This window comes from Heterocephalus glaber, unplaced genomic scaffold, assembly GCF_053883595.1.
Source record: "Heterocephalus glaber isolate CG9 unplaced genomic scaffold, H.glaber_assembly_v1.0 deba00001608, whole genome shotgun sequence".
Classification (NCBI taxonomy): domain Eukaryota; kingdom Metazoa; phylum Chordata; class Mammalia; order Rodentia; family Bathyergidae; genus Heterocephalus; species Heterocephalus glaber.
The window spans coordinates 41139258-41161235 of NW_028258379.1; the positions used below are offsets into that span (position 1 = coordinate 41139258).

General features: G+C 57.4%; 1 protein-coding gene across 4 annotated transcripts in view; it reads right to left on the reverse strand.

Moving 5' to 3' along the window:
- The window catches only part of Gpr132 (G protein-coupled receptor 132), a 25081-nt gene extending 10862 nt beyond the window's left edge, over positions 1–14219 (reverse strand). The window contains exons 1-6 of one of the 4 annotated variants that reach the window (XM_021243445.2): positions 10779–14219; positions 7718–7848; positions 5491–5701; positions 4887–5008; positions 758–912; positions 505–641 (exon numbers count right to left, since the gene is read on the reverse strand). The gene's annotated coding sequence lies outside the window, so the exon portion shown is untranslated. Of the gene's footprint in view, positions 1–504; positions 642–757; positions 3131–4886; positions 5445–5490; positions 5702–7717; positions 7849–10778 lie in introns of those variants that run through there. The other 3 variants (XM_087195683.1, XM_087195685.1, XM_087195684.1) reach the window with 3 other exon arrangements.
- Between the last annotated feature and the right edge of the window lie 7759 nt (positions 14220–21978).

The following is a 21978-nucleotide window of genomic DNA, read 5'->3' on the forward strand; positions in this document are numbered from 1 at the left end:
GGCTCTCCACAACCCAGAGTCACTGGTGGCAATGGAGCCTGGCTGCCATCCACACCCTGCTGGGCTGGGGAGATGTCTCCACCTTGCCTGTTAACCCTGCCGGACATCCTGGTAATCTCCAGCCTCGCACTTCCACACCCTCCTGAGCCCTGTGGGAAGTTGGACCCCATCTCGGTCCTCGTGTTGGGGACACACTGAGGGCAGAGCCTGGGCCCCAGCAGCAATGGCCACACACTGCCCCACCACAGGATACAGCTTCCCAGCCCCCACTCCTAGCTGAATTGCTAGCGAGGCTGCCTCACACCAGCCAGGGCTTCTCGGTCCTGTCCTCATCCTCATGCCTCTGTCTTCTTCTCAGCCCGCCCGGGCCCTAGAACATCTTGCCGGGGGCCTGGACAGAGATACTGGGCACAATCATGCAGCCCAGGCCTGGCGTGTTGGGCCCAGGTCCAGCAGCCCAGCAGAACCAATGGAGGCCCGCTGTGCCCGGCGCTCTGCACTCACCTAGGAAGCCTGCAGGCTGCCAGCCCCTGATCTCAGCCAGCTGGCAGAGTCCCAGTGTATTCCTCTTGCCTCTTGTCTGAGCAGCCCTGGAGGGAAGAAGGAGCCCCAGGCCACGGACCAAGCCACCTGAGACGCTCCTGAGGGTGGGAAGCAAGGCCACAAGCTGTCAGAGTCCATGCCCCGGGCCTGGGCCACCACACCCCTGGTGCTCCCTTGGGGACGGGCCCAGGTTGCAAGCCTCAGCTGGCCTTACCCGGGCTGTCCATCGTCAGAGCTGCACACCCTCCCTGGAGACCTGCAGACAGGTTTCAGGAAGTCACAGGGTCCCCATGCAGCGCCTGAAACTCCCCTAACCGCAAGCCTGGGTGGGGTGATACCTCCAGTGACGACAACAGGCTCCTCACTTTCCTGGGGGCAGATGGCAGGAAATGGCTCCAGACCTGTGCTCCCTGCTGTGACACTACCCCAGCAAGGCCTGGCCTTCACCAGGGAGTGGAGCTGAGGCCAAGGAGCAATGGCCACACACTGCCCCATGTGCCCACACTGTACCATGCCTGCCCCATGTGACCCTGTCAGACAAGGGGACAACAGGACAGCCCAGGAGGGGCTCCAGGGAGATGGATCAGGTTCTTCCTCAGTGTGGGCCCCGAATCGGGTCTGCCCTGGCAGGCACCAGTCATGAACACCCACCTAGAGGGTGCCCGGCCACGACCCTGCCCTCCTGCTGCCCCTTCCTCCAGGGCCCTGGACCCTCTCCCAGCTCCTTTGTTCCAGAACCAAGCCCAGGCTGGCCCAAGGTCCCTGCTGGTGGGTGTGTCCGTACCAGGCCACAGAGGGCTGGTGGGTGGCTGGTTTAGGGTGCTCAGCACAGACACAGGCACTGAGGTGCTGCCTGGCGCTTGTGAGTTACTTCCTGTGGCTTGCTAAGCCCTGGGGCAGAACATCTTGGATCCAAACACGTGGCCCAGTTTCCCTGGCAGATGCCAGCTGACAGCAGGTGTACTGGCCGCCTCATGTGACCACCTGTGCCTAAAGGCTGGCTCTGGGTTTCTGGGCACAAAACTTTCCTTGACACCCCAAAGTGTCCGGCCCAGTTCTGCTCTTCCAGCAGCTGAGGCAGGGCTGGCCCAGGGGCAGAGGCTGGGCCCACAACATCTCCAGGACCCCCTTGTAGCCAGCACCACGTAGGAACATCACGGGCCCTAATCCAGACAGCTGTGGCCGGGTGTGGCCTGGCCATGTGGCTGGAGGCCCTGTCTGCTCTCCATCCCGCCCTGAGCAGCAATCTCTAGGGTCTGTGTGGATGGAGGCAGAGTCCCTGGAAAGCTGGCTTACAGGGCTCAGCCACCTGCCAACACCAGCCGGGGTCAGGGCCTCGGGGGCCTGGGTGCACCACATCCACCACTGACCACTGACAGCCACCCCCCTGCCCGTGCCGCCCCTCAGCACGCTTGTTCAGGCTGCGGCACAGCCGGCATTGGCTGTGACTGGGCAGCCTGCTGGGGATGCTGGACCGTCCACCACCTCTGCAGGCCACAAAGTGGCAAGCTGCAGTGACCCCATCCTCCATGCCCACCAGCCCTGGCTTGGCAGCAAGGGGTTCCCCTGCAGCTGGGCAGGTCCCTCTTCCTCTGAGCCACGCCGATTCGTCTCTTCTCTCTAAGGACTCGAAGACTTTTATTTCATTGTGTCCAAATTGACCATCACAAAGATCTCCATTTCTAAGGGAGCAGGTCATGGATTTAACACTGTCACTGGCTGTGTGGCCATCGTGCCACCATCTTCAGGACCTTGTCCCCACTTGAAACGGGAGCTCCTCACCCACTAGCCCCGCCTCCACGTAGCCACACCAGCCTGCTCTCTGGTTCTACAGATCGGGCTGTTCTAGACTTTGTTACCAGAGCATCACACGCTATTTGTCCTTCTGTCCGCTCGTTTCACTGAGCATAGTGGCCTCTGATCTGACTACACTGCAGCAGGCAGCAGGATTTCCTCCTTTTGGGGGCTACACGGTGTTCCACTGTGCGGGGGGACCACTTGCTTGTGCGTCATCCCAGGTGGACACTCGTGTGGCCACCACTTCTTGGCTACTGTGAGCATGGAGGTCGTGGATTTTGCGTCCTCGGTGTGCTCTGCCAGTCATCATTCTTGACAACAGTCAAATTGTCCCAAATCGGGTGAGTTGCCCACGTGCCCCACGCAGATGACAGCATGGTTTGTCTCCCTGGTCCTGCACATGGTGAGTGACAAGTGCCTGGCCACTCGTCGGTCGAGCCCGTCTGTGACCACGACACCCGGCTGGTGGTGACTTCCTCTCAGCCCAGCCCTGCCACCATCCCGCCCCTGGGGAGGCCCTGTCCTCCTGTTTCCCACTCTTCACAATGCCACATGGGGACGCAAAGGGGAAGGCCGGGATTCTGGGGATTTCCACGGGGTGACTGTCACACGTCAGAGGGCACAAGGTCCCCAGGTTCCAGCCAGAGTTGTTTTGGAGACAGAGGCAGGGAAGAAAAGGGCTTTCAAGACGGATCAGTCCCATAAGTCCTCTGCCCGGGACACACAGGGGGCTCGTCCTGGACTGCCTGAGTTCGCGCGTTACAGAGAGTCCCCGAGGCTGGGACCGATGCTGCAAACAGACCCCAGACAGCCTGGCCTCACCTCCACAGCCTGGGCTCTGCTGCCCATCTGTGAGTAGGGGCCCCGGGGGCCCTCAGAGCTGCAACCCTAGCCCCCCACCCAATAGCCCCTCCATCCCCAGTGCTGTCCCTGGCCACCCCTGCTGGGAGTCCCCACACACCCGGCCTGGCCTCTCCCCTTGGCGTGGGGGTCACCAAGTACCCAAGCACTTGCTGTGTCCAGGGCCAGCCAGGGGCCCAGGTTCGCCCACCCAATGACCCCGCCCTCTGAGCACCCCAGCCCCGATGCCTGAAATCTCGGACCTCCTGCACCAGCCCCAAAGCCTGAAGCTCCAGTGCGGCCCAGGCTCTGTGCCCACTCTCAGCAGCTTTTAGGGACTGAATTTTCTGTTTGTTCTTTCTCTCGTTGTTTCTTTCTTTCTTTCTTTCTTTCTTTCTTTCTTTCTTTTCTTTCTTTCTTTTCTTTCTTTCTTTCTGAGGTACTGAGGACCGAACCCAGGGCCCTCACACTGAGCTGCATCCCCAGCCCTTTTTTATTTTTCTTTTGAGATGGGGGTCTTCCTAAGTCACTAAGTTGCCGAAGCTGGGGTTACACTTGTGATCCTCCTGCCTCAGCCTCCCAGAGTGCTGGGATTGTGGGTGTGGGCCACCATGCCCCACAGGAACTATTTGTTTTTATCTTCAGGGCCCCTTGAGACAGGAAGAACCCCAGAGACTAGGGCCGCCCCAGGCCTCAGGGCGGGGGCAGGGACAGGGACAGTAGGTCTGTCTGTCCCCAGGGCTGTGTTGATGAGTCAGCCTTGGACCACAGGGAAAAGCAGAAGTGCCGCCGGGAGGGGTCCCACTCTGCCTGCCGTGTAGGCCGCACCCCAGCACAGAACAGAGAGCGGGGAGGCTTGGGCCACGCGCCCCGTTTCAGCCCCAGAAAGCTTCAAGTGGTTTTGTGTGTGCTGCCTCAAGGCCTGTCAAAGGCCCGCAGCAGGCTGGAAGTTAGACATTGGACTCTTCCAAACTAGGGCACGAGTGTGCACACCTGCAATCCCAGCACTCTGGGAGGCTGAGGCAGGCGGATCACAAGATCAAGCCCAGTGACTTATCGAGACTCTGTCCCAAATTTAAAATATAAAAATGGCTGGGGATGTAGCTCAGTGTGAAGGCCCTGGGATCAATCCCCAGCACCACAAAATGGGTTTTTTCCTCCCGGAGGTCTGAGTGGGCAAGCCTTCTCCCCAAGCTGGTCCCTCCTGCCCTGGGGCCCGGAGGCCGCCCCCACCCTCACCTGACAGCACAGCTGCCTTGAGGACCTGACCCAGGGGAGGTGGGAGGGTGTTGCTGGCATCTAGTGGGTCTCGAGTGCACAGGGTGGCCCTGCCACCCCCAGGGCACCACCCCACGTCCACGTGCCGCACGTGGAGCCTGACAGCTGGGCAGCTGCTACACTGCGCCTGGGTGAGGATCCCCTGCTGGCCCCACAGGCCCAGCCTGGGCTTCCCAGCAGTGGGCCCTACGCTGGCAGCATGGCCAGGGCAGCGAGAGGTGCGGAGTGCAGGGCAGGCCCAGGACAGAGTGCACGCCCCAGCCCTCCCAATCTGCGGTCAAAAGCAGAAGTGATGTGGGGGGGGGGGTCTGAGAGGTGCTGCCAGGCTCCTCGCCTACGTCATCTGGCCCTTGACACGGCCCCAGGCACCGTGAGACGACACTGCCCACGTGGAAAAGCTCCCACTGACTCTGGAGCCCCACACTCACCTGGTCCATCCACTTCCCCCTCAGGCTGTTGGGATGCAGCCACCTCAGATCCTGGAGCTTGAGGAGCAACCGAGATCGGGGCCTCAGGCTGCTGTCCTAGGGGTCCCCTCTCTTGTCACCAGCTGGGGAAGACCCGGGAGACAGCCCTCAGCAGCGGCCCCTGAGCAGGCTGTGACATGAGGGAGATGTGCCCTGGGGGAACCCGGTCCAAGGAGGGACCTTCAGGTCTGCAGGCACAGGAAAGACCACGAGGCCATGTGCCGGCCACACCCCATCCCGGAGAGGCAGGGAATGAGAGGGCAGGAGCTGATCCCCGCCCGGAACAGGACTGAAAGGGGCACTCCTCCTACCCAAAGCAATGACCCTGCGGTAGTGGCCACTTCCGGTCTGCACCCAGACTCACACAGGAGGCTTCCTTCAGGTAGAAGGTCAGCCCCAGGCCCTGTCACACACTCCACCCACTGCCTCCCTGCAGCACCCGCTGCTTCCTCCCCTCCACAGGATCACACCTGCTCCTCTGCACACGCATACACAAGCACAGGCAGGCACAGGTATGCACGTGCACACACTCACAGACATGCCCAAACTTGCTCACTGCAGGCACCTGGGGGTGCAGGTCGTGCTCCTCCTGGACTCTGGGCAGCCCTGCTGCCCTGTGCCCTGGGCTGGTCCCTCTGGACCAGGGGGTGGGGGCTCCTCCAAGCTGCCGCTCTCCTGTTGAAACTCCCAGTCCTTGGGCTAGGGTTAGGGCAGCACTGACCTCTGCCCTTCTCGAAGACTTCAGCTGCAAAACGGGTCCTTCCGGCCCCACGCTTCTGCTTGGGAAGAGTGAGGTTTTATTCAGTCAGTTTGGTCATTATAGGACTATCAGATCTGTTTATTTTTTCTGGCCACTACATTTTGCTGGTAATTAGTCTGTTATATTTACATTTTCAAAAACGTGGACATACAGTGGGACAGCTGCACAGAGTCATGCATCCACCACCAGTCAGGACACAGCAGTCCCATCGTCCAAAATACCCTCAGGTCTTCTTCGGGGCGAGTTCTGATCTCCCCCTTCTCCGAAGCTTTGCCTGCTCCTGAGCGCACAAGGATGGAATTGTGCACTTAGCAGCCTGATGAATCCAACTTCTTCACAAAGAAAGCAGCATGTGAGATCTTTCTGGGGGTAGAAACTGGAAGCTCATTCCTGCCGCTACTGAGTAGTATTCCATCTCAGGGATGGGTGGTGGTTCTTCATCTACTTGCCCATCGAAGAGTACCAGGTGTGTTTCCAGCGTGGTGATTATTAAAAAGCTGCTGTCAGGATCCATGTCTGTGCAGTATGGGGAGCACGGGCTGAGAATCAGCCAGAGTCTTGCATGGGGCTGTGATGTTTTTGTTCTCGATGGGGCCCCTTTGTCAGAATACAGTGTGGTTGTTTCATTGGATTATTTTTTAGCCGTTCTAGGGGATGTGCAATAGTACTGCGCTGCGGTTTTATTATGCATTTGCTGAATGACAAATGGCGCTGAACTGTCTCTTCATGGTATTGTCTGTTCTTCTGGTGTGCTTTCTTCAGATCATTAGCCCATTTTTAAATTGGATTATTTACTTCTTTACTGCTGAGTTCTGAGAGCTGCTTATGTATTTCGAATGCCAGCCCTTTATCTGTTAGGCGGTGTGGAGCCCTTTCCTCCGATCTGACTTCCTACCTTTTAAATCTGCAATTATCACACTCACCTATGGCACCTTTGTTTTCTAGTTCATTAACATTTATCTTCATCTTATCTGTTTTTCAACTTTGTTGAGACTTATCTCGTTTTTTAACCCTAACTTACTTTTTTTTTTTTATACTTTTTTTTTTTGGTACTGGGGATCAAACTTGGGTCCTTCTTCTTTGAGGCAGGCGGCAGAACCACTGAGCTAAATCTCTGGCCCCCTTTTTAATTTTTAAAATTGTGGTATGACTCACAGTTCTGAATTTGGATAAATGCATCCAGTTGTGACTACCAGCACAACCAAGATGTAAAACATTCCCACCATCCCAGAAAGGTTTTTCTATGCCCTTTTGCAGCCAATCACTGCCCACTCTGGCCCATAGCTTCCTGAGATGGGAGGTAGCTCGAAAATCCTGAAGATTGCTTCCTCTTAGCACAGGCATTTGTAGCCATCTCCCAGCACATTATACTTGGCTGGGCCTCAGAAGTCTGGATATGCAGCATTCTTAATGTTGTTCAGCTTGGGGTATTTAAATTTTCTATTACAACTTTTTTTTGGTACTGGGGATCAAACTCAGGTCCTTGGGCTTGCATAGCAAGCAGCAAAACCACTGAGCTAAATCCCCAGCCCTCTATTACAACTCCTTTACCTCATGAGTTCATCGGCAGTCTGTGTTTGTGTGTTACAGTGTGTGACTGTAAAAATTTCATGAACATTCTCACTTTTTGCAACATGCAGCAATGTTAAAGAATCACAAAGGATGGCCTGATACTTTTACCACTCATGTACTACAGTTATCAATTTGTTGTGCTTGTCCTCCACACAGCTCTCCATCCATCCATCCATCCATCTACCTCCTCACCCCTATATCTTCCTGTTCATTCCTCTATCCATGCACCACCCATCTACTCAACCATCCACCCACTCATCCATCCACACACCCACACATCTACCCCTCCACCCATCCATTCATCCACCCTCCCACCCATTCACTCATCCACCCTTCTATCTTTCCATTCACAGATCCACCCATTATCCATCAATCCATCCTCCATCCATTCATTTACCCATCCATCCATCCATCCATTCCTGTATCTAACCTTCATCCACCCACCCATCCATCTACCCACCTGCTATGGATTGACTGTGCCTCCCCAAAACATGGGTTGGAGACTTGGGACCCAGTGCAGCAGTGCTGGGAGATGGGCATCATCTAAGGTGATTAGACCGTGAGGACTCAGGTTTCATGGACCTTTAAACACTGTTATGGAAAAAAAGAGGTTCCTGGTAAAGGGATGAGTTCAGCCCCTCCTGCCCTGCCTCTTCCGCCCTTCTGTGCTCCACCAGGGATGGCATGCCATGGCAAGAAGGCCTGCACTAAATGCTAGCTAGCACTTTGATCCTGAACTTTCTAGCTTCTAGAACTCAGGGAAACAAATTTCTGTTTTGTATAAGTTATGCAGCTGCCTCGCCATCCAGCCACCCTGTCCCCTCTACTTCCCTGACAAGTCCTATTTTCTCACCGTAGGTCCTGCTTCTTGGCCCTGTGGCCTAGTGAATCGGACAACAGCAGAGAAAGGCTTGATAACCAGGTCTTCGGGGCTGTCATGGACAGCTGCTGTCCACCTGCCACCCTAAGGGCCTACACCAGATTTAGTGGGGTCTCCAACATCCCAGGGCTCAGGGTTCACCCCCAGGTGCCAGGCAAGGGCCACACCTTTCTTTGGACTATGCATGGTGTAGACAGTCCAGCCCTCCACTGCACAGGCTTAGAAGACACCAAAGCCATCCCTGCAGTGTGGGCGAGGAGAGCTTGGGAAAGGCTGAGGGCTGGCCAGGTGGGAGACGGGGCAGGCCACAGGCACCTAAGGAAGTGTGGGCTCGGCCAAGCCGTAAATTCTGTGTTCAGACCCAGCAGTTACTCTAATAGAAAGCCATGGCCTCCGACCTGCCTGCTGCTGCATGCCTAGTGGCCCGGTGCCAAGGCCGGGCGAGGGTGGAAGAAGGGAGTGTGGCCAGTCTGCCAGGCACACTCACTCACCGTGCTACTGGCCGCCTGCTACCTGGGAGCAAACGAGGTCTGTGTTCTCCCCCTGCCCCTCCTCTGGCAAGGGGAAGTCAGGATGAGCTGAGGCTTCTGAGGGACATGGCCCCGCTCCCTCCCTCCTTCCCTCCACACAGCTCCCCAGGCCCACCTTGCTCTGAGCCTCACCTCCCCACCCCTCAGGCCTTGAGCCACCCCCAAAACAGCAGCAGGAAGCTGGAGAGCTACGAGCTCCGGGCCCCAGTGGGCTGAGGTCTGGGGGTGCTGCTGCCCCTGAGGAGGGGCGTCCAGCCCGCCAGCCCCCGCCTCCTTATGCTGGCCCTGGGAGGCAGGCGGTGGCAGCGCCCCCTGCAGGGCACAGCCAGCTTTGAACGCAGTCCCCACTGTGCCTGCCCTGAGCCTCGGGAAACAGCACAAGGTGGGGCTCTGCCTGAGCGTCACCTCCGGCTCCCAGTGGGTGGCGAGTGACCTGGGACATTTCCTTGACTCAGAGGAACCCAGTCCCCTCAGCCAGAGAACCTCCCACACCATGCGCTGGCCACAATGACAGAAGCTCTAGACCACTGCGGGCATTCCTGGGCCACGGGACTTGCCGAGGTTCCTTGCCTCGGTGTCCCTTGTGGGCGGGATGGCAGCCCGAGCCCTGTGACTCGGCAGCCGCCCCCTGCTCTTTGATCCTGATTCTCAGTCACAGGAGCTGCGTCCTGGGCCTCCCTACCCCCAGACTCCTCCTAAACCACCGCCTGGGAGGGCAGCCATCCACCAATCGGCCACCCTGGCCCGAGGTGCAGCTGGTAGGGATGGTCTGCGCATGCTCAGGCGGCTCCACGCGCCCACCGGGCTCTGAAGATAACACTCTGGGAAAGCAGGCTCCTCTCCTGTCCAGACAAGCCCAAACTTCCCAGAAGCCCGTTTCTCTTGGGGACAGTCTGGGAATACTCGCCACTCTCCCGAATGTCCACAGGGGAAACTGAGGCACAGAGGGTCTGAGAAAGTTGTTCAAGGTGGCACAGCCCAGCAGAGGCAGAGAGGCTGCCCTGCCACCTGGTGGCTGTCACCTGCCCTGCACCTCCCGCCAGGCTCCGCGGGCCCCAGGGCTGCTGGGAGCTCTCAGAGTGTCCTTTCCCTCCCACCTTGAGCCCACTCCACTACCAAGGCTCCTCCAGGGCAGTCAGCACCCCATCAGCTCCACCGGGACCCTGCACCCCACGCTTCCCACTGCTCTCCACCATGAGTCTTGCCAGATGCATTCAGGCCTGGAGCCTCAGGTTCCCTGGCAGAGAAGTGGGGTCCTGAACCCTCATGGCCCGTGGTTCTGGATCCCCAGATTCCCTGACCTCCTGGTTGCTCCGTCTAGAGCCTCCCTGCCTGCCTTTGGGTCTGGAGCTTCTGCTGCTCTCCCTTCTCGACCCTCTTCCGCCCCACCTCCCCTCCGCCCCCTGCACTTGAGGTGCCCTCCCCCAACCGGCTTGCCCCACCCCTGCCCCAGTCCTCACCCCGCTACCTGTCACTCAGCAGAAGCCCTTGGTCACAAGTGGCTTCACTTTTGCATCTTATTTGCACAATAACCCTGGAAGGCAGGTCCTCTTCTTGATCCCATTTTGCAGATGCAAACATGGAGGCACCAGGAGATTTGCACCAAGGCTCCAGCCACCACCTGCTCACTCCTTCCCACCCCGGGGACCGCCATCTCCCGAAGGCAGCGCTGGGATTGATAGCAATTCTGGACACAGCTGTCACCCAGGGCAAAGGCTTCCCTCTGGATGAACCCCTCACTGCTCCCCAGCCCCTCCTGGGAGCGCAGGCTGCTGGTGGGGGGGACAGACAGCCCAGACCCTCACTCCCAGGATCTGGCTCCGTGAGCCTGGTACCTGGCTCTGTCTGCACCCAGGACCTCACCCAACCTCATCCCACAGCCACCCAAGAAAGCTGCAGGGCAGGCTCCTGCCTCAGGGCCCTGGCCCCAACCCTAGCTGCCTTGGACACATCACCACACTGCCTGGCCTCAGTTTCCCCATCTCTTTAATTATTTCTATTTCTTCCACCTCGAGATGGCTATATCTGGAAAGCAGATTGTAACCACAACTGCTGGAAAGGAACTTGAGTCCCAGAGGACCCAACCCAAGAGCCACCCCTCCCAGCCTTACCTCACATTTCTTCCTGATGGTTCCATTATGACATCCTAGGCTTGAAGGTATGGGAACAGGGTGCCCGTGGGAAGGGTGTGCAGCTGTGCTTGTGCCATGCGCATGTGTCTGACTGCAGGAGCATGCTGTGCGCACAGTCTTCTGCCCAGGGCACGCCAGTCCCTGCTTCTGGTTTGTCAGCCCCGTCCCCTTCCTGGTCAGCCCCCATCCAGGGCTCCAGAGAGTGCGAGGCCCAGCTCCTGAGAGAGCAGGCCTGTGCTTGAGAGCTGATAGCAACCCTAACTCACCCTCCAGGCCACGGTCACCAGCTCTGTGGCTACAGAGGCCAGGAAGGGGCAGCTCTGTGGCTACAGAGCCCAGGAAGGGGACTGGCTCATCCCAGTGCAGACCCTGAGCAGAAGGTTGGATCCCAGCCAGGGTGAAGCCTCCACACCTGGCTCTGGGAAGCCTGCAGCGGGTTTGTCAAAGTGATTGAGCGATGCTGGGGCAGTGTTGGCCCCCAAGCTCAGGAGCGAACAGGGAGGCTCTGCTTCCCCAGTGCAGTCACTGGGGGAGCAGATGGTCCCTCCCTCCCTCTCTGGAGCAATGGGGAGGCCTGGGGAAGAGGGGTCGTCCACCATGGCTCCTCCAGCACCACCACTAGGGACACGGTCCCTCAGCCCTGCTGCCTTCCCGAGCTCTGGACCACAGCCTCCCTGAAGACAGCCTTCCGTGCAGCTCCACAGCCTGCTGCCCTGGCCTGGGCCCCTCACAGCACCCTCTGCCTGCCCCTGGTCCATGCTCCCTGGGGTAGGCAGTCCTGCCCCTCAGCCCCTTGTGCCCACCAGGGGGCGATAGGCTCCAAGTGTGAGGCCAGGGTGCACCAGCCCAGGAGCGTGAGGGGGTGCAGACAGAAGAGGGGCTGCCCCTGGGCTCTGTGCCTCAGCCTGGCTGTCACTGTGAGCACAGTCCCCGCTGAGGACCAGGTCTGAAGAGGACTTGCCGCCCTCCTGGTGTTCCGGAGTAGAAAGTCAGTCTCCAGGATCCCACCACCCCACCCCACCCCACTCCCAAACCTGCTGTGCAGCCTCTAGCTTCCTGCAAAATCATTTGAACTCTGTGGGCCTCAGTTTCACCACCTGCAAAGTGGGGGTAGGAAGGCATCCTTGCTGTGGCTGGGCAGGGCAGAGCGCTGGGCTTGCACTCCGCTTGGTGCCTGGGGGCGGTCTCTGGTCCTTGGGAACCAGGTCCACGTGCACCAGCACAGGAGACCTCAAGGCTGCCAGGGGAAGGGGTACACAGGGCCCTCAGACCTGCTCCATCCAGCAGAGGTCAGCCCTCCCAGGCAAGTGCTGGGCTATTGGGGTGGGGCTGCCTTCCTGCCAGCTTGACTCAGGCTGTGTGTGTGCGCGAGCTCTTGAGTGTGCCAGGATCCCTGCTCCATGCAGCCCCAACACCCCTCCCTCTGTGGCCCCTGCCAGCCCCAGAAGGGGGCAGTGGCCGCCCGCTCAAGAGTGTCCAGGAGTTTGAACACCCACCGCTTTGGGCTGCAAGGCACAAGTCCCAAGCCCTGTGGCCCACCCCCTAGGGACTTGGCCATGAGGCCCCTGGGCATCAGAGGGACAGAGGCAGCCAGGCTGGGCGCCTCAACGAGGTGGTTCCCATGCTCAGAGCGCCAGTCTTGGCACCCCAGCCCTGCCCCACCCTTGCCCTGTGGGGACTGGGGCACCCGGAATGTGGCTGTGCATTCTGGCCCCCCAGGCTATGGATTCCTGTCTCAATGGGTGAGGGCGGAGGTGGCTTTCTGCCCTTTGATCCTGCCAACTCCAGGGAGGGGGCCTCACCCAGTCCCTGCCAGCCAGTCTCAGGGGCAGTGCAGCCCAGGGGAGCTGGGGGCCCTGGGGAGGTGTGGCCATGAGCTCATGACCCCCTGAGCCTGCAGCTGTGCAGTCCTGGCACTGTGAAGGTGCTGGGCTCCAGGGAGGGTCTCAGCAGGCATCCTGGAGCCCTGGCCTCACCACTGCCAGCAAAGGAGGTGCAGAGGTTGTGCCCCCCAGCCTCCCTGAGCTGGGTGAGGGTGCCCACACGAATGGTGCCCATCCAGTCACCACTGAACACCCCCACCTTGGCATCAGGGTCGAGCAGGAAGAGGGCCACCCTCTGTGCCTGGGACAGGGTGAGGACCCTCCTCGGGGTCTCCTGGGCTCTGCAACCTCGGACAGCTCCCCTGCCTCAGTTGCTTCGTTTGCCAAGTGGCAATGGCAGTGATTAGCGTCCCGCCACAGACCTCGGTGGCTAGAGTGGCGTGAGACAGCCACGTGGCCCAAGATCGGTGAAGGGGGTTGATCTGGGCTCTGTCGGGCGCCTGGCTTCCAGGAGCCCAAAGGCCGTGTCCCCGGAGGGCCCTCCCCGGCACCCCCGTGGTCAGCCTGGACTCCCGACCTGTGCCTGGCCCAGTCTAGGGATGGCCCGCCCCAGTGGGGCATCTTCTCCGGGGACCGAGGAGAGGGAGGGCCCCCTGGGTCCTGGCGCTCGCTCGGGGTGGCCGAGGACGCGTCCTGGAGAAAGAGGCCGAGAGGGTTTCAAGCGGAGCCTGAGCCGAGCGCGGAGCCGGAAGCGCGCGCGAGGTCCCTGAGCCCCAGTCGAGCCCGAAGGCGCCTGCGCCGTTAGGGCGCCCTCAAGGAAAGCGAGAAGGCCCGACCCCGACCCCAGCCGGTGCACCCTGCCTCGCTCTCCGCTCACCACCCCTAGAGCGCTCCGGACTCGTGGTGGGGCTCGTGCCTGGCGGGGCGGGGGAGGCGGTGCCGAGGTAGCACTGGAGAGGCGGGGGCTCCTCCGGAAGGAAGTCGCAGCCGGGAGCCCTCCCTGTCTTGGCCTGCGCAGCCCCGGCTCGTTCCCCAGGTGTGGGGCATCCCCGGCCAGGTGGGTCTGGCGGGGCTTCCCAGCCGGCTCGGAGAGGGGCGAGGCGAGGAGTGGAGGAGGCGGCCCCTGTGCCCGGGTGCGGAGGGCCCGGGAGGCTTTGGAGAGAAGCCTGTGTCCCTCACCGGTCTGCGATGCATCCTCCAGGCCTGCAGTCATTCAACAAACACCCACGAGGGGCGTGCCCTGCTATGAGCTTAGGCAAACAAGAAGCCTGTCCTCCCTGCTCTCCCTGGGCCGCCGCAGTTCCACAAACTCAGCCCAGCCGCCCCGTCGTGGACCCTCTGACCCCAGGTCCAGGTCAGAGGCCAACTCTGCCCAGGAACAGACGGAGGCGGGGTCGGGAATGCGGGCCTAGGTGGGCAGGTGCAGGAGCGAAGGCCGGAAGTGTGCGCGGGGAGCGGTGTCTGGGCCAAGTCTTGAAAGGAACAGGACGGCATTCCAGGCAGAGGACGGAAGGAGCAAAGGGCCAGGGAGAACCGCCCGCGGCAGCCCAGGAGCAGGGGACGTTGGGGGAGGGGAGCCTTGAGGCTTCTGGGAGAGCGGGGACGGGGGTCTGCAGAATGACCACCTTCAGGTTGGACCTGCGTTCCTGTGGCCCCAGGTTCTGGCTGGGCCCATTCTGTAGAGAGCCATCCCAAACCCGCTCCGCTAAGCTGGGAGTGGTCACCACACTGGTGTGCCACTCTGGGTTATGTGACTGACTTTTAGAGTGATGCTTGTGTTGTTAATGTGAGTGTCTGGAAACATGAGTGTGAACATCGGCCGGAAGTACGTTGACCTTTTATGCTTGTGTTAAATTCACTTTGAGCTCTGGGAGGGTCACCCCTCTGCTGGGCACAGGATTTCCGTGGTTCCAGCCCCTTGAACCCATGCTCACATAAAGATGCCTTTGCCCCTAAGCCCTGGTCTGGAGCACTCAGCCTGCCAACTGCCCTCTCTGTGCAGTGTGGACACCTCACTGCCGTGCACCAGTGGGGAAGGGCTGTGGCCTCACATCCTCACTGCTGGAAGCTTCTGCAGGGTGCCAACCACCAGGCTTTCTGCAGTGAACTCTGGGCCTCTCCAGAGCCAGCACGCTGCCAGCAAAGGCCATCTGCCTCGCCCACGGCCATGGCCAGTGTCCGAAGTCTGCACTCAGAGCCACTTGCCCCTGCATGGCCGACAGCTGTTCTCTTCTTATGGCCCTTTTGGTTTCTCTGTCACTCCTGTCCCCTTGCTATGCAAGAAGCCTGGTGACGCTCAGCCACCTTCCAGTGGCTCCAGACGGGCATCGAAACCCAGTCCACCTGCAGGCCGGTGGGAGGAGGCACAGGTATGAATGTGGCTCTGGCCTCACTGCTGGTGCCTGACCTCTCCTGAATGCCCGGGATGAATGAGCCCCTTTTCCAGAGCAGCACGAGGTGTGCCAGCAGCTGGCAGACCCAGGGGAGCTGGAGACAGAAGCCCCTGGCTTCTTGGCCTGCACTGGGCCTGGGCCACCAGGCTGACCCAGTGTGGCACGGACAGCATCCGCCCTCGGGGTCCTCCTCACTCTGCCACCACGTGTGCTTCTCCCCGCATGCTCTTCTCCTCTTGGGCCCCTGCTCTGCTGGGCCCAGGCTCTCACTCCCCCATTCTCAGCCCTGAGCACTGGTTGGGGTCTCCAGCTGCCTCTAGACCCTTCCTGGCTGTACCCCAATCCCCATCTTTCCACAGCCCTCTCCACTAGCGGCCTTCTCCCCGGAGCTCAGGTCAGGAGCCATTCCTCTTGCCCCGTCCTGTCAGCCTCTCAGACAAGTGACCCCCACCCTGTCCTCACTTGTTCCCCTGCCCTCCCCACCACACTCCAGGTCCTACTTCACCTTCATCCCACCTGCTCCTCCTCTGCCTCAGAGCCCGCCAAAGCACAGCCACCACAGATCAGACTGCAACTCCGCTGTGGCACAGCCTCCCTGGGCACTTCATCACTCGTCCTGCCCTTGCTCCTGCCCCTCGGGGGTCATCCCACACTGGAATAAAAGGTTTCCACTTCCACACATCCTGTCTCTCACCTGGCTGCCCCTCTGCCAAGTGTCCTGAACGCTTCCAGCATGTGCCCCTGGCCCCCTGCCTCCTCTCTTCCCTGAGCCTAGCTTGCTCCAGGCTCCTTGCTCCAAACCCAAGTGCAGACCAGGCCCTGTGTCTTCCAACCACAGCAGGAACTGCTCTTAGCAAAGACCTGCAGAGCAGAACCGCAGCCGGCCCTGGCCTGCACTGGAATAGCACCCAGACAAATTGAGCAACTGGCATGGTGTCCCACGGGCCCAGGCAGCTGAGGGACAGGGGGCCCTTAGACCTCTCCCCTCCAAGGCCCCTTAAAGATCAATCACCCCTTCCCCTCCTGGCTCAGGGAGGGACTGAGTCTTTATCCCTAGCCCTCACAGTATCACACACACACACACACACACACACAGAATAACTCTGCTGAGCCAGGTGGCAGGTGTGCCTTGGCATTCCCACCAGAAGGAGGACTGGGAAGTGCTCAGGCAGGAGGCCTGGTCTCCACACAGTGCCCACAGAGGGCTGAGTGGGGACCAGCACAGCCACTGACCAGTGACAGAGCCTGGGGATGGCGGGGCCAGGGTGTCCTGCCCTCTGGACCCCAAGCCCACGAGGGAGCCGGGTCCCAGAGCTCTGTGGTGTGGGGAGGGAGGGCCCCTGCCAGCGGGGTGCTGAGGCCTGCTGGGGTCAGAGGCTGACAGACAGAGGGACTGGGCCCTCACATTCCAAAGGGCTGCGGGCCAGCACCGCTTCCAGGCCCAAGAAGCCGCAGGAATGTGGGCAGCAGAAGGTAGCACGCAGGGCCAAGCGCCCTCGCACCCTGGCCCCCGTCCACATGAAGGAAGATGCCGGCCTCCTGCCTTTGTCAGGGCCTGCCGGGAGGCACTTGTTTTTTCCTACGAAGGGCTTGTAAGCTGGACTTCTCATTATTTTATAATTTTTGTTCTTTTTGAAAACAACACTCTTTCTCATTATATACACAAAATACATGCGATTACACATAAGAGATGTAATCATGTATTACATGTAATGCATCATGTATGCATGTGGCTTAAAGGAATGCTGTTGGCTTATTCATCAGGCGACCTTACTGGTCTCTGTCGATTAATCTGCAGTTCCAGAGTTAGTGACTATGGTGGTCAGAATAGCAAACACTGTCCCCCAGACCCCCTGACTGCACCTTGATTTGTTGAGCTGGCGAGGTCTTGCAGAGCAGTGCAGGCCCTAGGACGTGCTATGCTCGCGTTTCTTGGCTTTCCCAGGCTCCCGATGGTGCTTCTCCCACCCTGGGCACTAATCGAGCCAGGAAAATGCTCTCAGTTCTTATTCTCTGTGCTTCTGTTACCCAGATATGGGTTCAGTGCCATCAAATACCTTGTTCTACATTCATGTAGTGACCATGTTACTTTTCTTCTCCAGCTGGTAAATCGCTGTTAAAATTTCTGATTTGAGTTCACTTGACGTTCCCGAGATGAAGTTGCTGGATTTTAGTTAGCTAACACATCAAGAGCTTTTAAAATTCACCTTCAACAAAACTGTCTTAGCTGGACCCGGTGGCCACACTTATGATCCCAGCAGTCTCGGAGGCTGAGGCAGGAGGGTCACACATCCAAGCACTACCTGGGTAAGTTAATGACTCAGTGAGGCCCTGTCTCAAAATGAAAAGGGAGGACGCCTGGGATGCAGCTCAGTGGCGCCACACCTGCCTCGCAAGTGAAAGGTCGTGAGTTTGACACATGGTACTGCAAAAAAATTTAAAAATAAAATAAAAAGGGATGAGGATGTAGCTCAATTCAAAGCCCCTGGGTTCAATTGTTCAGTCCCCAGTACTGCAGCAAACTTCTTTTATTTTTTTTGGACAAAATCTCACTAAGTTGCTTAGACACGCCTCAATCTTGAGATGCTCCTGCTTCAGCCTCCCCAATAGCTGGGATTACAGGTGTGTATCACTGCACTATATTCCTGTATACTTTTTTTTTTTTGGTACCAGAGATCAAACTCAGGACCTTGTGCTTGTGAGGCAGGCGGCAGCACCACTTAGCTAAATCCCTAACCCTGTCTTTTTCTTTTCTCCTTAAATTCTTTTATTGGTACATTTTAGGTACACAATACGTTTACATTTATCACTGGGAGCGTGTACCCCTGGTGTATGCTTTTTAAAAAATGTCTCCTATGATTAATTCTCTGATGGCTATAGTCTTTTCTTCTCCTCTGTTCCCCCTCCCCCCAACTTCGAGACAAGGTCTCACTACATAGCTCAGGCTGGACTTGAACTCACTACATAGCCCAGGCTGGCCTCAAACTCATGGCTGAGCATCCTCAGTGCTAGGATTAAAGGTGTGTGCCAGCACACCCAGCTTCTCTCTTTTTTTTCTTGTTAGACTTAAACTTTTTATACTGCCAACTTTGATTTTGTTCAGCATTTCTGTTTTTGTTTTTGTTTTTTGGTACCAGGGATCAAACTCAGGACCTTGCGCTTGCAAGGCAGGTGCCAGAACCACTGAGCTAAATCCTGGCCCCAGAAGTTCTGTTTTTAACTTGTTTTCTCTGTTTATGTCCATTATTTTCTTCCTTCTTTATTTCTTTCTATTAATTCTTTGTTTTCAAGCTCCCTGTTGACTTGTTTTCAGTTTTTCCTGATTTTCAGTTAAGCAATTAAGCACAGTCAAAGCTATATAATTGTCACCAGTGTCATTCTGAACATGTCCCACACATTTAGCCGGCAGAGGCTTCATCATCGTTAAATTCTATGCATTTGTAATTTACCTTATAAATTCTTCTTTAATCCAAAGGTTTCGTACATTCTTAAAAAAAATTTTCTGAATGTGGCATTTTTATTGTTGTTTGGGGGTTTTTTTGGTACCGGAGATTGAACTCAGGACCTTGCACTTGCAAGGCAGACATAGTGCCCCTGAGCTAAATCCCCAGCCCTCGAATGTGGCATTTTTTAAGCCCTACTTTTTTTCCTGGTTTCTTTCTTGAAGTTTTTACTTACTTCTTGTACAGATATTGAATTCACCAAATAGAATAAAATGCTCCCTTCCTCTGCAGATAGCTGTCCCCTCCAGGACACAGGTGCCGGCCCCCAGGTGTCCCCCTGAAGGCCACTCGGCCTACCCACATGGGAACCTGGCCCAGCGCCAGCATCCCACCCTCCTTCTCAAGAGCCCAGGACACTAAACTCTCTTTCCAGCCGCCTGGCATGGTCCAGCCAGGTACAGGGCCAGCTGCTCCCCAGGCCTCAGCATGGCTCCTCCTCCTGTCCTTGCCACTCACCACGTTGCCATGGCTTTAGGGAAGAAAGCAGGGAGCTTTAGAGAGCAGTGTGGACGGGACCGGGAAGGGTGTGGCCCTGGACACAGGTGGCTGCTTCCTCAGACTGGGAGAGGGACACAAAACCCTGTGCAGACCTCACACTAAACTGGGTTTCCTTCTGCTCTGAGCCAAGACGTTTCTAACCTGAAAAGCCATGCACAGTGTCTCGGAGGATCTCCATTGTCCTGTTAGTGCCTTGGTTCCACCAACCCACTGGTTGTGACCATCCTGGGTCCCAGCCCCAAGCGCTGCCTCATTTGTGTTGACAGTGGTCCTGGGACCGGCCTCGTGTCACCCTGCTGCCCTCTGAGGTGCTTCCTGTCTTCTGGCTTTGCAGATGCTCTGAGTCCTTGGGCAACGTCACCGTCGCTGTCCCCCACTCCCTCAGCTCCCCAGGTCTGGGTGGCTTCGTAGAGATGCTTGGGTCTGGCACTTCTCTGGTTGGGTTTGTTCCTGGGATTTGTAACTTCTTGCTGTGATGGAAAACAGGGCCCTTTTCTCATCATCATTCCTGCTACCAAATTGATTTTTCGTGTGGATGTCAGTGATCATGTTACTTTAGTCCCAGCCACGGAACTGAAATCGTGTTTGTGATAGAATTTAAATTGATCCTCTTGGACTTCCCAGGAATTTAATCATATCAGGTGCAAAGTTTGATACTGCATTTTGGAGCCTCATTTCTTTTCTTTTCCCAGTTGCATAAAAATTAACTCGTAGTGAGGACAGAAGAGGCCGCCTCCAGGTTTTATCTAACGTGTGCCTGTGGGATCAGCACCACTGGCTCTGGGGACTTCGGGCGGAGGTAGAGGTGAAGTGTCAGGCTGAGCAGGTTAGGTCAAGAACTTGCTTCCGCTCTGGGCACTGCAGAGTGGCTAGAGCCCCTATGCCCTCCACCTGCAGCCACCTTGCAGCTGGGCAGATGTGCAAGGTGATTGCCTGCAGGAGCTGGAGCAGCAGTGCAAGTCATGGCCCTGAGGGCACAGGAGGCACATCCCTGCTCTCCCTACTTCTGTCTTTCATTTCCCTCTAGGAAGGGACAGGAAACCAAGCAGAGTCTGGGGCACTGGCAGTGACTGCAGTGACCACAGTGTGCTGAGGCCAAGGGCCATAAAGCGTGGAGTACAGGACTGGTGTGGGCCCCCAGACACTGGCTGAGCCCCTCCAAGTCTTAGTCAGCCCACATTGCAGTCCTGATGGGTGGAGCAGAGCAATCTCACCAGGAATGAAAATTGCACTGCAGAGCAGGGGCCAAAGCCTGGGTCCAAGAGCAGAGCCCAGACAGACTCAGCCTGGAAAGTGCAGAACCAAGCCAGGGAGGTGTCAGCAAGATGGTGCGGCTGGCACACAGGAATCTCAGCCTCAGAAAAACTCACAGACTCTGTGAGGACAGGGTACAGGGAGGTGGCGTCACCCACTGAGCCGCAGGACTGCCCCAGGTACCTCTGGCCTCATCCCTGTCTGCCCAGAGCTAAGACCAAAGGAAGCCCTAGCTCCCAGCCTCCTGGGTGGAAAGAGGGGTTATCTCCCCCCAGCCTCCCAGGGACCTCCCAGAGGACTAGCTTCTGCCTGGCTCAATTTGGCTCCTGGAGCAGTGAGAGCAGAGGTGGGAACCAAGACTCCAGCTTCTCTGTGACGCAAGAAAGGCCTGGATCCCATGCCCAGCCGTCCCATGGGGCTGCCTGGGACCTGCCCCCATCGAGCCACGGGGTGGCAGGACCTGCTGTGCCTTAGACATCTGGGCTGCTGAGAGCAAAGGCCAGGGAGGGGCCGGCAGGGACCAGGAGGCCCCTGGGTTCCCTCAAAGGCCTCCTCTGTGAGAGCTGGGGGAGAAGCCTACTGTGTCTGACACCCAGGCAACAGCTCTGAGATACAAGAAAATGAGGAAACAGGGAAGTATGTCCCAAACAAAGGAACAAGGGCTGGGGATTTAGCTCACTGCTGCCGCACCCGCCCCACAAGCACAAGGTCCTGAGTTCAATCCCCAGTACAAAAAAAAAAAATTAAACCAAACAAAGGAACAAGAGAAAGGTCCAGAAACAGCGCCTCATGGTACAGAGGTGGGGGATTGCCTGACAATTCAAAATGGTCACCATCAGGTTGCTTGCCAAGATTAGGAGAACAGTGCGGGACAAAGTGAGGATTTGTGCCAGGAAGTAGAAAATATTTTAGAGGGGCGGGGATTTAGCTCAGTGGTTCCACAGCCTGCCTTGCAAGCGCAAGGACCTGAGTTCGATCCCTGGTACCAAAAAAAAAAAAAAAAAGAAAGAAAATATTTTAGAATTCCACACAGAAACCAAGGGGCTGAGGGATAGAAAACTGAGTTGAAAACTTACAGCAGACCAGGAGGAAGGGTCAGCAAACCAGACAGGTCATGGGAAATGGATCGGTCACAGGGGCAAAAAGGAAAACATGGAAAGAGGATGAGGGCACCATCATGCAGACCCACACGGTTCAGGGAATCCCCAAGGACAAGGGAAGAGGCGAGAGCGCTATTCAGAGACACCAGCTAAAATTCCCCAAATCCGGAGGAGGAAATGAACATCCACATAGGAACCCAAAGGATCCCAGATAAGATACAATCTCAGGAATCCACACCAAGACACTACAGCTTGTCAAAAGTCAAGACAGAGGGCCGGGGATTTAGCTCAGTGGTTTCACCGCCTGCTGCGCAAGCACAAGTTCCTGAGTTCAATCCCCGATACCAAAATAAAAAAGTCAAGACAGAGAATTTCAAGGCTGGGGTGTAGTTTGAAATGGAGCTCTGGCCTAGCATATGGAGATATGAAGGGACCCTGGGTTCCATCCCCAGCATCACAGGAGAAGAGAGGGGAAGAGAGGGAAAGGGCGGGGGCAGAGAATTTTGAAAATCGTAAGAGAAAATGACACCGTGTATAAGGAAACCACTATAAAACTGTGAGAGTTCATTTTAGGGAGAAAACTTGCAGGCCAGAGGGGAGTGGGATGA